Source organism: Centrocercus urophasianus, unplaced genomic scaffold (genome assembly GCF_019232065.1).
Source record: "Centrocercus urophasianus isolate 14NV4802_14NV808 unplaced genomic scaffold, USGS_Curo_1.0 seq_2, whole genome shotgun sequence".
NCBI lineage: Eukaryota > Metazoa > Chordata > Aves > Galliformes > Phasianidae > Centrocercus > Centrocercus urophasianus.
The window spans coordinates 17,258,633-17,275,759 of record NW_024884755.1 but is presented as its reverse complement, the minus strand read 5'-3'; the positions used below and the strand labels follow the sequence as shown (position 1 = coordinate 17,275,759).

The 17,127-nt window shown below is 46.3% G+C and overlaps 1 protein-coding gene across 26 annotated transcripts in view; it reads right to left on the bottom strand.

Moving 5' to 3' along the window:
* LOC122161872 (trichohyalin-like) overlaps positions 1-17,127 on the bottom strand; it is a 108,489-nt gene that overhangs the window by 39,696 nt on the left and 51,666 nt on the right. For 21 of the 26 annotated variants that reach the window (XR_006169323.1, XM_042821604.1, XM_042821607.1 and 18 more), the window contains 2 exons: positions 16,518-16,590; positions 11,691-11,767 (listed from right to left, as the gene is read on the bottom strand). The gene's annotated coding sequence lies outside the window, so the exon portion shown is untranslated. Of the gene's footprint in view, positions 1-1,533; positions 1,691-11,690; positions 11,768-16,517; positions 16,591-17,127 lie in introns of all 26 variants that reach the window. The other 5 variants (XM_042821587.1, XM_042821594.1, XM_042821595.1 and 2 more) reach the window with 3 other exon arrangements.

The window sequence follows — 17,127 nt, the reverse complement described above, 5'->3', positions numbered from 1 at the left end:
ACTTGGACATAGACTGAATGCAGAACTGCAGTTACAGTCACACGCACAAATGCCATCACCTTCAGTGCTGGGAAAATTAGATGTTTTTTGCCCTTTGGCTGCAGAGAGAAAAACTGAGATATAGGCAGAATATTACTGAACAATAAATATTTTCTGTGTGTAAAAACAGAAAATGCAATGATAACTAAACAAGGATGAAATGCTTCACTAATCTCAAAAGCCTGTTAATCCTGAAACCTAAAGACAACAGTTAAAAAGTGTCAACTTTGCAATTTCAGTGTTATTTGAAAAAAAAGTTTAGACTCTGTTCATTCCACATCTGTGGATGACACCCATTTGCATGCAGATATTAAAAAACACAACCGACCTCTGTCCTGCTCCCCACATCCTCCAGTTTTAACTGAAATTCATTCATAATGCACAGATGGTCAGTATAAAAGTCTCCCTCATGATGAAAGCATATGTTGAGAACAAAAGCAAATAAATGGGGTATAAAAATAAACAAGAGGCACCATGCTGACTGCATTATAGATTTTCATATTTAATTAAAAGAAAATCTGCCTTTGGGTATCTGTCGTAAGAACAGAGTCCTGCTTTGGAAGCCACAGCCTATCTCAGATCTGCAGCAGAGCTTGTCGCTGCGGCATCTGCACCCCCAGATGGGCCTGGGTCACTCGGCCAGTCAAGATGTCACTGCTGTTTGGCCTCTGTGGAGACCTGTGCCTCTCCCCCATGGCAGAGGGGCTGTGGCAGTGTGCAGTCAGTCCACGCGTTGGGGACTCTGAAGCATGACTTCCTACACAAAGTCGTGTCATGTAGGAAGACACAACATGAGGTTCAACCAACAGAGGAAATGAAAAGTAGCGTGGATGTGTTCACCGGAAAGACTAAGAAAAGTGTTGGCTTTCCCCTCAACAGAAGGGGACAGCTATTGAAATGTGATGCCAAGAAGACAGGTCCTTCATAGCGTTTTGTTCCTGTTGATCTTTTAAGGTTAACAGCATGCAGAGGGCTATCATAGTTGCTACCAAGTACAGAGATGCAGGATTTCAGACTCAAACAGGAGCAGAATACAGTTTGATACTTTCAAAGTATCTGGATCTAAGGAGTCCCAGTATAGAGTATGTAAAGAATTGCCTAAAGCAGTTTCAATGCATTTAAGACCTCATGAGCTATTGGAAGACTGACAAACAGCAAACAGTGTCTGGCTATGATAAAGAAGTAGAGGAAAACAAGTCAGAAAATTATAGATCAGCCAGCTAAGTTCCAACTTTTGGAAAACCAGTAACTAAACAATTTCTAAGTACCTGAAAACAACAAGGAGACAGGTAACAACTAACATACTCTCCTGGCTTTCTACAGGCTGCAAGCACAAATAGCTATGGTCTTAAATTACATTAGGTAGGAGGTTAAGAAAAACTTTTTAGTGGAAAGGATAGTTAGAACTAGAATTCATCGTCTCAGGCTGCAGATCTGTGAGGCCTCCATCCTTGGATGCCCTCACTATGACCGCACCTGTCAGGAATGGCATACCTGAGGACAGCAGGATCGACAGCTAACAGGTTCTCATGTGCCTCTTCTGGCCATGCTTTTCTGTCACCCAATAGCCATTTAAAAATGCTCAGAACAGTTTTGCTGAGGACTGCTGAGGGTTATTCTTCCATGAGAGCTTTCAGACTGGAAAGAGGAGCTGCAAGATAAGAAATACAATTGCAGCTCTCTATAAGGAGCTTGCTATGGGACAGTTACATCACAGGTAATATTTGCAATATCTTTGTCTACACTGTCTGCTGCAAGCTCAAGAAATGCATGCAAACTTAACCAATAATGCAAAAGCAAAGCTAGCGTGCTGCAGTGGAAACTATAGCACAGGGATGGACAAAGAGCTGGGCTTCGTACCTGGACAGCAAGTTTGAGTGCAAAACACAGAATAGTAGAGAGCTCACTAGCTTCTAGGGCTTCCTTCTGCATTTCAAAAGGATGCCCTGGGCTGTTTCAAACCTGGATGATGCAATTATAGAATTTGTCTTGCTCAAAGATTTGCAGAAATTTAGATGTCTCATTCTGCAGGTCTTCAGGATCTTGCAGCTTGGTGTTTGTTACTCAGGAAGGCTAGGAAATGTGTCCAGCAGTAAGCTCTCAGTTTGAAACAGAAGCTTTAGATTTTGAAGACAGAAAACTTCTTGGCCTTTTTTTCTTCTCCTCCAACAACAAAAACAACAACAAACTAGTATTTATTTCATCTTTTAGATAAAGGTTTGGAAAAAGCAGTCAACAGGAAACTGATGCAAATCAGAAAGGAATGCATGATTTTAGTAGGCTGAGATGCCTATCACACATCAGTCAGTCTAGCTTTGGCAAAGAACTTAGGAAATTTGGGTTTATGAAGTCTATATGTTTTGCACTGAAATGCTGTATCATTTCCCTTTCACTTCAAGCAAAGACCTGAGGAAAAGTACTGCTATTGTCCTGGCAGCTATGGCCATGTCACTATTGAGCTCTAAGCCAGCATGATTTCTGCTGGAAAACAAAAAGATTGACTAAAATCCACTCATTTTGCTAAGTGTCTTGGTTAAGAACACCAGTGAAAAAGATCTCCATAAAAGATCTCCATAAACCAGCTGCTTTTCATATCATTACCAGTGCCATAAGACAATCCTGATTATACAACTGTGTCTCCACGGAAGCAGCTGTGAACTCGTCTGCTGCACTGAGTGGCTGTGACTGCAGGCAAGTTGTTCTGTAACCCTGTGCTGAAAGAATGAATAACAAGCAGAAACATCACTGGAAAACCTTCAAGAAAATTGTTATCAGTCTATCTTGAGATTTCCTGAGGAAACAAATTCCCATCTCTTCTCCAAGGAAGCATTTGAGACACAAACATGAGGGAAGGGGAAGATTTGATACACATGGCTGTATCATCCACACAGTTCCTGGAGAGGCCTGTGAAGGCTGATTTACGCTCACTGGAGACCGTGAGTATGCAGGAAAAAAATGAAGGTGGGATCCATGGCTTTTGAAATTAGCGACAGTGTATTGATGGCTCGCTCTAGGGACAACTGGGGCGTACCTGTCCACACTGAAGACTTCAGGGTACCTGGATGAAAAGGTGCAAAGTGTTGCTGACCACAAACACGGTTTCAGACCCCACTTCTCCATTTCCATGGCTGTTGCTTTAGCAAGAGAACAAAGCTCGGCTCAGTCTCGGGCCAGGCACTAGAGCTGCTCTCAGACACTGCCCACAGAGCCCAGCGCTTGGTCGTGCCGCTGGCCCTGCAGCTCAGCCCTCATGATGACAGTGCTTCTGAGCAGACAGCACCCCAGCACAAACTGCCACTTATTAAATGCTGCTCTGAGTCCTGCTTGTGCACCTGAGAGAAATCACTTGTCTGGAGAACGACTTGCTGCTGAGATAACATGACTCGAGTGAAAGGAAACAGAGGGGACCCGGAGAACATGAAGACAGATCACAGGAAAAAAAGCTTCAAGGAAACACATTGCAGCAACAAAAGATGCCAGTCTTACCAACACTTTATCAGACCCCCGGGCCAAGCTGAGTGCCCAGGATGAGGAGCTGGGTCCTGCTGCGGCAGCGCCCCCGGCAGCCCTGCATCGTGAGGGAGCAGCTGTGGGCAGCAGCAGCTCTGCAGGCTGCAGGCAGCATCCTGTGCCCAAATGCCCACCCCACTCCTGGGAAGGGCCAGTAAGGCCCAGCGCTGCGCAGCTGCTCCAGCGCATGTGGCTGAAGGAGCGGGAGATGGCGGCGAGGCCGTGAGTCCCAGCCCACTCCCAGAGCGCCGACGGCAGGGGGGGGTGGTTTAGAGGTGAGATGAGAAAATATCGCACCGACAAAATGAGAAGATCGGAGGAAAACCTTAACCTCACTCTGCAAGTCATAACGGCCTTGTCAAAATAAAAGTCAGAGCAAATCCTCCTCCCACACACCTTCCCACTCTCAGAGCTGTTCAAGCACAGACATTTTCTATTAGCTGCAGACTCTGCATGCATAAGGGAGAGACTCCAGCATAATATCTGCACAATAGCACCTCCATACAAACACTGTGCCAGTAATGGGAAATTTTAATGATGTAAAGCAGCAAGGTCACACGATGTGTCCAGGCAGCCCTTGGAAAGGCACAGTCTCTCCAGATACTGTGGAGGAAAGCTCAGAATTGCTCTTGGTTCATTAGGCTTTGCCTGAGGGGTTTTCTTCCACTATTAACTACAAACAAGGTTCAGGTTCTTGTTACTCAGTTTCGTGCATGCAATGCAAAAAGGTGAAGGGGAAGGTTTACCAAGAGCCATTTGTAAATATGCTAAAGCAATTCAGAGGCATTGTTTAAATCCATCAGACATCTGCTAGTAAGTCACCTTAAACAAGAACACGGAGAAAGCTCTGTCAATACAGCAACATCTTTTTCAGCATGGAACTTTTACATAACGTTGGCAAAGAGTCTGTGCATAAATTACGCACAGCAGAACATTTCTTTCCCTCCAGGCGCTGACACTGTGTTCCCCTGCAGCCTGCCTATTCCTCCCAGCTTTATGACCCCAATGAGATGAGCTCTCACTGTTTTTTTTCCTCGTTAGATTTTGATATTTCAAAGCATGGCCTGCTTCTCACTCCCATCTCCCTGCTCCACATTATTAATGAATTGGAAAGCAGACATCATTAGTTTTTGGAGACCATTTCTTTTAAAATTTACAGAACCCTTCATCTGAATCCCTAGAGCCAGTCTGCTGTTCTCATCTTAGAATCTTATTAGCATCATATCTCCTGGATCCTGCCATGCAAACTGCATTGCTATGCACTTTCTAGCACTTGACCCTTTTGCGGACGGAATTAATTTCCTCTTTGAAGATAGAGCAGCATGCTGTTGTGCTTGTTAAAGAATGAAAACTCAAACTGGAAGATGAGAAACAAGCAGATATTCTCAGTTAAATTGTAAGATTTTCTATAGGGGGTTGAGAAAGACTGGTCAAGAGAAATCATAGACTGATGATGCTTTATTACCAGAAACATCTCCTAAAAGATAATGCAAATAAACTGAAAATACTCACTGGGAATTTTTTTTTTATGGTGTGCTCTTTTTTTTTTTTCCAGCATCATTGTTTTTCTCTGTAACCTTTCACATCCTCCACCTGTTTCTGTGTGCAAAATACTGAGATCTTGTTGTTAATGTGAATATTACAAAGAACGAGAATTCACTTCCTGCTTGGGGCAACGAAAAGGTGCTCAAGCTGTATTAAAATGCACAAACAAAAAGAGCCCTTGCAAAAACAGGTCATTCTTTACAAGAATAAAATACCGAGCACCACGAATACACTGATACAATGCAGCTAACCCCTCAAAATGCCCAACATTCCTACATGTGGAATAAATCAGAAAATTTAAATTGTTTCTTGCTCAGTTTGCTATTTTCAGTTCCGTAGCTTTCTGTCTATTCAACAATTTTCCCTTCACAATTTTGTTTCTGATGTGCAGTTTTTAGCAGCGATGTTTACTATGACAGTTGTAGAGGAAATTCTTTAGGTTGAAGGCTTAATCCCTTCCATAAGTTCATTAGGAATATGCTAATAAAGAATTGTATAAGTTTATTTTTAAATAATGTGCAAAAGCACAAAACAAAAGAGCACAGAACGTCATAGTAAGGCCTAAGCCTTTACCACCAAAGCTACCAGACTGGACTCAGGAAGCAGAAAGAATCCTGGATAGCACAAACAGGTGCAAGCAGGCTGGGTCACCAGACCACGCTGGGGGCTGAGTGGATTTCTATTTCCCATGGCTGTGCTGTGGTCCAAGTGAAAGGAGCTGGGAGGGATCCACCTAGACTCAGCCACAGCTCCTGGGCAGTAAACCAGGAGTCCCATCAGTATGGTGAAGTAGAAAGAAGAAAACTTTCAAAGTGTGGTGGGAACTGGAGGAAGGTCAACTTATTCATAAGACTTCTGCACATATCTACTCTGTCCACCAAAGCCAGACCAGAAGCCAGCCCAAGAGATGCTCTTTGCTCTGAAGCTGGGACCTCATTTAGCTCACACGACTGTGAAGTCTTGATAAGTACATCTAGGCACAACAGTGCAAAAACCCTATGTGTTTTTTCACGTGCCACAGTCTGAGTAATGCTGAGTGAATGAGTATCATGTTCATCACCTTATCCACCTCCTCCAAAGGAGCATGAGAACTTCTGGAGAAATGTCACTCTGTGCTTTTGTTTACTACTCGTGTTCTGAAAATGTAGGGGATGTTCATGCAGAGTTCATCAGGCGAATGGCATTAGCAGCAGTAGCACAAGGACCAGACACAGACTGGCAGAGAGCTTATGAATGCTACGATGAATGATCTGTAGCAAAAGCCATGGGCAAGAGCTAGCCATTAGTCTAGGGCTTAGTAATGCACACTTCAAGTACATTACTCACCAATCCATCAGGCAACCTGCTAAAGAGCTGAGAGATTCCAGCACTTTTAAATTTGTAACACAGTGGCTGGCAGCCTGCACTACATGCCCTAGGTTACAAGGGCATGGAGAAAGACAATTCATTTTGTGTCATAGCCAGTATTTCTTCTTCTCCTTTTCTGTGTGTACTTAAGAAATGGGCCTTCTATTACCTGCAGATTAATAGCAGAATAATCCTTTGGTATCTCTGTTAACATCAACTACTGAGGAAGGCTTTCAAAGAACTATCAGCCCTTACGGTTTTCATTAGCTGGACTAAGTGTGGAGATGTGTGTGAGAATGGATTTGATTTCTTAATTCAAAAATACTGCCTTAAAGTAGAACAATTACAAAGTACTTTTAGAAAATTGGATGTGACAGAGTTTAGGTTGCCAGCATAATTTGGATCTTACTGTATAAGCATGTAATATGGACTCCAGTTAATGATCATACAGTGCCCTGGATTCAGACAGTCATAAGGTGGATAACGTACACAGAAGAAATAATCAGTCAGTATTTCTTTTTCCCTCACACAAAGTGTGTGGCTGAGCTTGTGTTTACTGCACCCTTTTAAAACCTCATACAGAATACTGTTAGCAATTTCCTTGGGGGAATGTCTATGATATTCATCACAACCTAAATAGGACCATTACCTAATCTCAGCACATTCATGAGGAAAGAGTTTTATCATCGACACTTTAAAAATGCAAAATGAATGCGGAAATTCAAATATTAGATGTGTCCTCTAATTTTAGCTGCTTGAATTCAGGTGTCTACTTCTGATCTGTGAAACGCTTAACAACATTACAACACTACAGCATGGACATATTTTGGTTTGTTTTCCTTCGCTGGAGTTAGTCTGGCAGGAAGGAGGAGAGGGGAGAGGACCTGACGGCATGTGCTCCTGACAACCAGCAAATGGAAATCAGGAGATGAAGAGCGAGTTGCCAGTGACAGTGCAGAAAAAGGGAGAAGCTATGAAGAGAAAAAGGGATCCGCAACACTGGGGGATGAGAGCAGAGAGTGGGAGACAGAAAAATGGAAGAATGAATGAGAAATGAGAAAAGAACGCAAGGAAAAGCACGTAGACAAGGCAGAACTGAAATCAAAGCCCTGTCCAAAGTAAAAACAGCGTCACTTGCAAATCAGTTTAAAATTATTTAACCCAGCTGTTGCAACATCTAGAGCAAAATCTTAATTTGGGTTCAGAGTAGCTTAATTTGGTAATTAATCAATGTGTGCCTCTTTTAAATGACAATAAGAATCTTTAGATAGGATTTCTCACCAGTTAAATATTTCAATTTTAAAGACAATTCAAGTTTTAAATGGAAGGGTGCTTCAAAAAGAAACAACAGCAAAGACAAAGAACAAAGCACAGAGAAAACAGAAAATTCTTAGTTATAGTAATACAATCAGAAAATCAAAGCTAAAACACTGCAAAAATCCATAAGATTTCTTATGGAAAGAAATCTTTCCATTCTAAAGGGTCTGTTGGCTACAGAATGGGAGGTCTGAGCAGCCCCTCTGCCTGTGACTTGGTTCCTTGCACCCACAGAACATGCTGATATTGGCACCTTCTGGGTGTTCGCATGCATGGCAGAGAAGCATACGCATTCACACCTTGTGCTTCAATGTATAGTTAGCAGCCTACGGCCTTCTTTGCAAGGCCTTAAAATATTCTTATTTAGGACAATTCCAGTAGGTACGTCCACATTTTGTGGGGGCAAATCCCACAGACGTGTCTGTGTTCGTTCTGCAGCTCTGTGCTGCGCTTGGCTGGCTGTGTGCAGGCAGAGCTGCCAAGTAAACCTGAGCAGTGCCTGAGTGCCTGCCAAGCTGTGCCAGACACCTCGCCCTGCCCACGCTGCTCTCTTGTCTGAGTTCAGCCCATTTCCTGGTCACTTCCTGTATTTAAAACACCCATCAGTATTTCACCAATTGCTTCTGCATGTTCTCAGTGAAAGAGCAACTGAGAGTGCAAATGGCCACGATCCATCTAATACAATAATCTGCATGGACCTGCATGCTATGGAAAGAAACACCTCAATCTCGCTTGCAGGACAGAGGTGTTTCTGTTGGCTACTGCCAAAGTACGAATTCCTCCAGCCACTTCAAACAAAGGTACCACATTCCTACCTGTAGAGGCACAGAACTCTGCTTCCTCCTGGTCCCAGGCTCTCACTGCCAGAGCTCCTGCACCCCCCAAACCACCTTGTTACAGCCAAAGCTGCTCACAGCTGGGCTTCTATCAGAGCAGCTCGCCTGCAGCTCCACCACCACCATTTTAGCCATGTCACTGCTGGGGGGCTGCAGTGCGCACCGTGTCATCACCTGGGTTCATCCAGGACTGGGCTTCCGTGCACCAATCAAGCAGCTGAGCACAGGAACAGCTACACTAAGCTCAGTTCACATGGGGCAGAGACTTGGCACTTCTTTTGCCTTTTTGTGATTGTGATCTGCTTACCTGAATTGAGTATTTGACCAACAAATAAGTTGCTCTTTAAGAAACAACCTGAAACCTCATTTCTTCTTGCTTGATCATTTGCCCTTGTGAGGCTGAAGTAAAAAATAAACCAACCTACTGTTGAAAAAGTACAGTGGTAACCTGAATGTGGCCTTGGTGACTGAGCCAGGTCTTGAGCAGCTACAGAGAAAGTATGTGAGAGCCAGGTTCTGCAGTAGAGCCTTTCTCTGCCCTCTGGCTTATGCACACAACAGAACACAGACTTGAGTCTTTAGTCACAGACCATCCTGGGATCTTCAGAGAACAGACTACTATCATCAGACACAAGACTCTCCTGACTGAACCTGTTTGAAATATTCACCACACTACCATCTTGAGGAAAACTTTAGTCCTGCTTCGCCGTACTGATCTGGCAGAGAGCTGAATCCAGGCTGCAAGACACGCACTAAGGAGATACTCATGTGTCCTGGAGCACCAATACCAGGGCTGCAGCTGTCCCTACAAAAGTTAGATCACTGCAGCTTGCTTTGATCTGAGCTATGGTCTTCAAAGCACCAAAGATGCCATTGGCTTTTTTGTCTCTCTTCAATGAGACACTCAGCTGCCTGCAGCTTGTGCCCCAGATTCTGAGACCAGAGAATAAGAAATGAATTTAACACATGGGCTGCATGTTGGAAATACGAGTCAAAGCAATAGTCGTATCTCCATGTTATAATATATTAATGTTTGCAGTGTGCAAATCGGACCCAGAGATGTAATTTCCACCTTTAAAATTTATTCTGTTTCTCTGTTGTCCCTTGCACTTTCTACTTGCTCTCAAACAAGGGAGTCAAAACTGTAAAGAATGACTGAAGATATCAGTAAAGATAGAATTAACGGAAAAAGCAGACCTGGTTTTGTAGAGGACCGTTCCCTAATCAGCCACAGGGTTATGCAGGTTTCCTCCGCTGTGGCAGAAATGAGAAGGGAAGGGCACACAACAAGGAAGCAGGAGCGGTAGGGATTCACCTTGAAGGCTTTCATGCGCATGAACTCACACACACACAGAACAAAAGCAACTCTGCTGTGCCTATGGGGAACTCTCACCCTCAGGCTAACCCTAAAGCAAGCATTAACCTACTTATTGCACCTCTAGGCAATTTACTGGGTGAGGAAGCTGACAATTTGGGGAGGAAGGCGAGCAGATCTCAGATACTCTCAGCACAATATTCCCATCTACTGCTGAAGTACAGCACAGTGAAGGCCTGGTCTGGATCACCTGTATCAGGTCTGTTCTGCCCACCTCACATGTGAGGCAGAGAACAGGGATGTGACCACCTGCCCCGTACAGGAAGCATCCTCAGACTGAAAGAGCAGCACGCCGCCTGTTATGTGGGAGAACTGCCAAGGGTTCTGCTGTGGAGCTCAGACTCACTCAGGCTTTGCTGGTCCAGCAGCATTTGTCCTTTCTTAAGATTTACGCTGTGCCTCTGTACTCAGAAAACCTGCCATTGGCCTGATTGTCACTTTGCATCTTCAGAAACTGCCATTAGTGCTTCCATGCAGACAAACAACTCCAGATTCAGTAGGTATTGCTGTCAGTTTTAGCACCAGTCATCGTGCTGTTGCCCTTGAAACACACATACGTGGATACTGGAACAGACCATCCCTGTCGTTGTCGGTCCGGGGACAGCACCATGACTAGTCAAAGGCAATGACAACACCAAACCACTGAGCTGGCAAGGCAAGTAAGTGCACTGAAACAGGGCACCAGGGCAGACGAAACGTGCGAAAGAGTGACAGCTGGCATGTGGCCCTGGGCAAGCAGGAGCCAGGGCGCGATGCGAGCAGGAAATAGAGTGGGCAGGCAGGTGAGAAGGGAGAGGGCACCAGCTGAGAGCAAGTCCCCAAGCTACAGCAGGAATGCACAACTAAGGTAAGGCTGGCCTTCCCTGGGAGCTTTCTTTCAGCAGCGCTTGTGGCACTGATAGCCAGCACTGTTTATGTACTTTGCACTTGGGATTCCGTGTTTAGAAAAGTAATACCAGGTTCCAAGGAAGACAAACCACAAATAATTCCAGCTAAGAGTGTAATCCTAGTCAATCTGCTCCTTCGGTTACTGAAACATAATGCAAATACTCAGTTGAATTTTATTCCTCTAAGATATTTAACCATTTCATTGCCAACCAGAGTTATGTCTAAACATACAGACCAGTTCCAGTGAACATTGCCTGACAAAGTTTGTAAACAGCACCTTCTGATGTTCAGGACCCATCAGGCTGAACACTGAGAAAGATCCTGATGTTGCTGTCAGACTTCAGCACCTTGCCTTGTTTCTCTCATGACGCCATTCATATAAAACTGCTCAATTTCCTGTCTGCAGTGCATAGACAGTAACTGCCTGTAGCACCTTTGATATTTTTAATCGTGCTGTACAGTGTCATCTCACCGAAAATTTGTCTCCATTTGAACCCAAGCCCAGTGCCCTGGCTGCCATCCTCACTTCATCTAGGCCACGAACAAAGGAACTGCATGCTGCAGCCTGTCTCTCTGATCATGTTTTGTTGTACATATTTTCTCTGTCCTAGAAGTGATCAGCTTGCTACCATTTAAAGCCCACAGTCAGCTTTAATCTACTTAGCTGGGATTAATGAGAGATTTGTTAAAGATTTAAAGATTTTACACATTTTGCTTACAACTGTTGCTATCTACAAACATTAGGCAATAAGCCCCATGCAGACAAACTGTTCTTAAAGTCAGGCACATCCATCAGGTGTGTCCAGGCTGGCAAAGCAATGCTGATGGCTTACCTGCTGTTGGAAGACAGGTGCCATTGTGGAACTGTTCAGAAAGCAGTGTTCACACCTCTGCCTGCACCTCATCCTTCCTGTGAAAAAGTGGACAAAGCTGGGATGAAGCTGGAGACTCAGAACATGGGTTACTACGTTGGCTCAAGTTGTCATGGAACTAAAGAAGTGCAGCTGCGGAAAATGAGAAGCGTGTCCAGTGCAGAAAGGTGGAGAATTGTCACTGGAGTCCCTTCCCATTAACAAACATGCAGTAAAGAACGTTAAAGCTTTGCTTAGACGTGGCCTTCTGCAGACAAGACGAGTATAGCAGTCTCTTCCCTTATGATGAGTCTTAAGTATACAAGTCAAGAGGAAAATGATAAGATGGGCTGTTAAGTGGAGAACTGCGTACCACTCATCCAACTGTTACTTTCAGTGCAGATGTAAGAGCAGATAATTTAGAAACCCATGGTTAGAGATACATGTTCACCATATCCTTCATCTTTCACACTGGAAACGCGTTCCTCCATGACTAGCTGAGTTTTGCACCGATGCCAACAATAACCATTAATTGTAAAGTAAAAGTGTGGTTTTAATTATCATGATGCAGCTGAGGTTGTATAAATAAATTCCTCTTAATGAAGAATAGATGCCTTTGATGCACACTCCAGAAGCATTGCACTCATATTTATGTGCTAAAAAACAAATTGCCTAAATGATGCCATGTCAGGAACACATTTCAATAGCAACATAGATGCCATTTCACCGCCAGCTTGGATCGGTGTGTCAGATGGCATAACTCTATCAAGGTACAGAAAGTAGAACCTGCAAAGAAAGGCCAGTGAAATTCAGTGAAAGCTGCAGTGAGAGGGAGTCCTTCAAATGCAGCAGGTGGAGAACCAGAGATAAGTACTGGAAGGCATGGGAAGAAAACAAGAGTTTGCCAGGTGCACTCTGTTCAGCTGGCAAAAATCACCACCTCTCCTCACTATGCATCCTACCCCTGCTGCCCCCACAAACACTCCAGGTATTCCTGATGGCCCTGAGCCAGCGCTTTGCACAAGCTCCATGCCAGTCTCAGCTGCCCAGCTAATTGCAGCAGTGTGAACCAATGCTTCTTCAGTGCAAGAGAAAGGAACCAAAGTGCAGCTGCCATAAGCAGAACAGGCTTTGAAGTCTAGATGTGCTGCTGCCTCTCACTTTGCATGTCAGGATAGAAGACGTGCCAGTTTTGCCCTCTCTGTACCTAGTGCTGAGACTCCTTTTGTATCCCCGCGCCAGGAATCCCACAGTCGCAGATAAGCACACAGTTTATGAAATCATTTCATTATACTGGAGAAGTTCATTATGACACACACTGTTGGAGTCAAGACCTGTACTCTCCAGGCATACGTATCTATTATATAAACCATACAGAAACACATCTTGTGTTGAAACAGATTGCAAATCAGACAAGCATCAGTTTAGATGGTAACTAAGACGCACAAGCACTTTGAAACCAGGGAGATAAACGTGTTGTTTTTACGACTGAAATGCATATTCTCAGGAAAATGAAATCACACTTCTTTGCCCACAAGTCGTTTCAGGGGCCTCCCAGAGCTGGGATTCACAACTGAGGACACCTGCCACGGAGTTGCCCCAGCCCCACAGCTCACCCTCTGCACCATGTCCCCACAGAGACTGCCCCTGACTTGCCGCAGCTGCAGTCACAGTGGGGCTTTCCACGTGCAAGTGTTATTATTGACCCTCTCCCTGTGCAGATGGCTCAGAGCTGCAGCATCCCTGTATGAAGCGACAGCTTACCTGTGTTCTCCTGATGCTCCTGAGATCTCCAAATATGCAGAACGAACATAAGCCAGACCGGTCTTGGCACCTGTCCTGCATTTCCAGCGTGTTCCAGGGACCCTTTCAGTGCTGAAATAGCCTGCTCAGTGCAGGAAGCTCGAGGTCGCTCTCCAGGGCACTGCCAGCCCTGCGCAGACCTCGCTGCTCTTTGCAGGGTCAAGACGGGTTTCTCATCACAGGTTGCCGTGCATTATGGACGAGCAGCAGTTCCACTGTACTGTGGGAAGCAAACACCTACAACCACTCCCTGCACACACTGCGCCCGTGCAGCCGTGCCTGAAAGGCACAGCCTCCCTGCCGGAAAGTGCCAGAGCGCCCAGACAGATGCAGGGATGGAGCAGACTGCTCAGAGCTGCGTGGCCTTAGAGTCCTGGTAAGCGAGCGGGTCCATCGCCTCCTGGAGAAGTTCAGGGCGAGCGGGTCCAGGCTTGGCAGAGGGAGAAATAGAAAAGAAAACGAGGGGGACGGTGTGGAAGGGCGGGCTGGCTTCTCAGTAAGGAGCATTTCAGCTGCAGGTCTTAAGGAAGACTTTGAAAAGAAAGCGCAGAGCCCTCCTGGCAGGGCAGCTAGCCCAGCTGCCCTCCCCACGTCTCACTTTTTATAAATTCTGGGAAACACTTTTAGACAGACACTGGCACTCATAAATTATACAACTCATTTGCATATTCCAGTCATGAGACATTATGCAAATGTGACCTGATTTGCATAATGGATTCCTCTTGTCGCTTCACTTGCTTCATGCTTTTAAAAAACAAAATGAAATAAAATGAAAGCACAAGAAGGTGGAAGCAATGAGTTCCCAGCCCCACCGCGTCTCCTCCCAACCGCACCGTCATTCACCGGCAGAGATCGGGGCAAGGCAGAGCGAAAGTGAATAAACAAAGCCCTCACATGGTGCATTTCGCCTGTAATTACGACCATCTAACTTTCCCCCGGTTGAGATTCTTCCCCCCAAGTGACATATCGGAGCCAATTGAGGAAACAAAAACTGCCCTGGAAAACAGCATGAGTAGAAAAGGGCAGCGTTCCCCAGGCTCCCCGCCCCAGCACCTCCAGCTCACGCAAATGGGAGCCCCGCCATGCGGCCGAGCTGCCCTCCTGCTGCCCCTCCAGCAGAGCCTGCATCGAGCGCAGAGGGGAGGGAGCACTGGGACTGTTTGTCGCAAAACACGATGGTGACATCTTGGGAAGGATGAGACGGGCGCACATCGGCTTCCCTCCGCCGCGCTCCAAAGACAGAACCTCTGCAGCCACCCAGCTCTGCTGCGGGCGCATCCCTGCCCCCCTGCACCGCACGAGCAGCAGCGCCATGCCAGGCGGCTGTACCCTGTGGGAAAAGTTAACTGTAATTCTTCAGCTTTTAAAATCAATTAACCCGTGTGTTAATTAACGTCAAGTCGACGGGAGGAGGAGGAGGAGGGGAGAGAGGGAGGGAGGAGGGAAGAAAAAAAAGCTGCAAGGGCGGATGGCAGAAGAGTTGGCACAGTGCCATCCATTCAGTGGCAACGCCACAGTTCCGTGCGATAACGGCAGCGGGTATATGTTACGGGGGCCCTGTGCGCGGGCCAGACAGTGCGGTAACGCTAAGGGAGATTATCCAGACCCCCAGGAGCAAGCGGCGCGCAGCGAGCGGAGGCGCGAGTGCCAGGATTACAGACGAGGCTCTCCGCCGCCAGCCCTGCCTCGGACACGCTCGGCTATGGGCACAGCGCGCCGACTTCCAGCACGTTTCCCCCTCGAACGTCATTCTGCCGCAGTGGAGCCAGCACAACGGATGCTTTCACACCCCGCGAGACAAAGGCCGTCGTCTCCGCCATGACACCGCGCCGCTCCATGCCGAGGCCGGCATCTTGGAGGCTTCAAAAATAAAGGGAAAACGGCAGCGCGGACAATACGAACAGCAAAAGAAAAAAGCTCGGCAGCAACCCCCTCGTGCCCGTTCTCCGTGCCAGGGGCAACATGGGCATCTGTCGCAGCAGAAGGCGTTTGTGAGGGGCTTTTTTTTTCTTTTTTTTTTTTTTTCCTCTCTTTTTTTCGCAAGCTGTTGATGTGTTTGCCATTCAGGTTCATTTACAATTAACTCCAAAAAAAGCCCCACCACACCCAGCCCGGGCAACAACAAACAAAAGGGAGCAGCCGACATCCAGAGAGAAGTGCCATCTGAGGCTGCACCAACGCGGGCGACGGACGGTGCCATTCGCCATTCGGACAAGCTGAGGGAGCGGTGCCAGCCCTGCGACTTGGGAGGGACCCGAGAGTGGAGCACGAAGGTTTCCCAACAACACGCCGAGGGAAGGAAGGAATACCGCTCTCATAGGGCAGGATCACAGCTGCACACAGCCTCTGCTGGGAGGAGAGGGAATGTTTGTAGATAGCGAGATGCCTGTGTATGCACACACACACACACACACACACACACACAGAGCAGTGTGCGTATGGACACACATACACATACACACACAGTGCCTCAGATAATTGCAGATAGACGTGTGGGTGTGTGTGTGTGTGCAGAGATGTGTGTGTGCTGCATGCACACATACATGTGCGGGGATATATATTTGTGTGCATGCGTGTAATATACCTACACACATGTGAGGAGATGTACGTTTGTGTGCTTGGGAGAGACATTCTCACACACACACACACACACACACACAATATGAGCATACATCCCACTTTTTGACCTAGGTATACACGGAAGACAAAATAAAAATCATACTCCAGCAGCAAGCAGGCAGTCAGAGATTTATCTACATTCAGTGCTATCACCAGGGAGATGAATGGGGCCGATCTGAAGCCCTTTGCAAGATCCACTATAGGAGTGAAGGAGGAGGAGGGATGCCACACAGACATGCACAAACTTGAAGACAGAGAGATTTGGAAGGTGCTACTTGTGAAACCCAGGTGGCACTCCGGAGGGTGAGCGAGGGAAAGAGCTGCACACACTCCGCAGGGGCCGGAGGGCTTTTGGAAAAGGGCGTCAAGGGACAGCTGGCTACTTACGTTGTGTTGTCTGCGCTGCTGAGGATCCTGCAAGGTGTTCTGTTGGCACCGGGCGCTGAGCCAGGGAAGGGCACTGGAAACAAAAGGGAGAGACAAAAAATAAAGTCACACCGCGGGAATATTAATTGCCTCTCTTGCGGATTTTACAAAACACACAAAATGTTTTCTTTTTGCTGTTGGTTTTTTTTTTTGGTGGATTGGCGCGGTTCCCCTCTGCATGGAAAATACTAGCATGGGATTTACAGCCCAGCTACAGGGCTCAGGATTAACAGTGCTGGCATCTTTTGGGCATATTTTTTCTGTTAATGAATGAGCTTTCGCTGTTAATGAGGAATAATCGTTTGGCTAATGAGCTTTGAAACATTAAGAGAAAAGAGGTTTTTTTTCCCCGTTAATCGCCCTGGTGCGACCGCATGGATGGATTACAAAAGACAGCAGTAGGAATGCAGTACAAAGGGGGGGAAACGTCTCTTGGAGTGGGATAAATGCAGAGATGGGTGATGCGTCCCCGCATCCCTCCTTCCTTCCCTTCCCTCTCTCTGCCAACTGCTATGGGTTTCCATAACTCCGCAATCAAAGTGGATGTTCGGGAAAGATTATTATAGTCAAA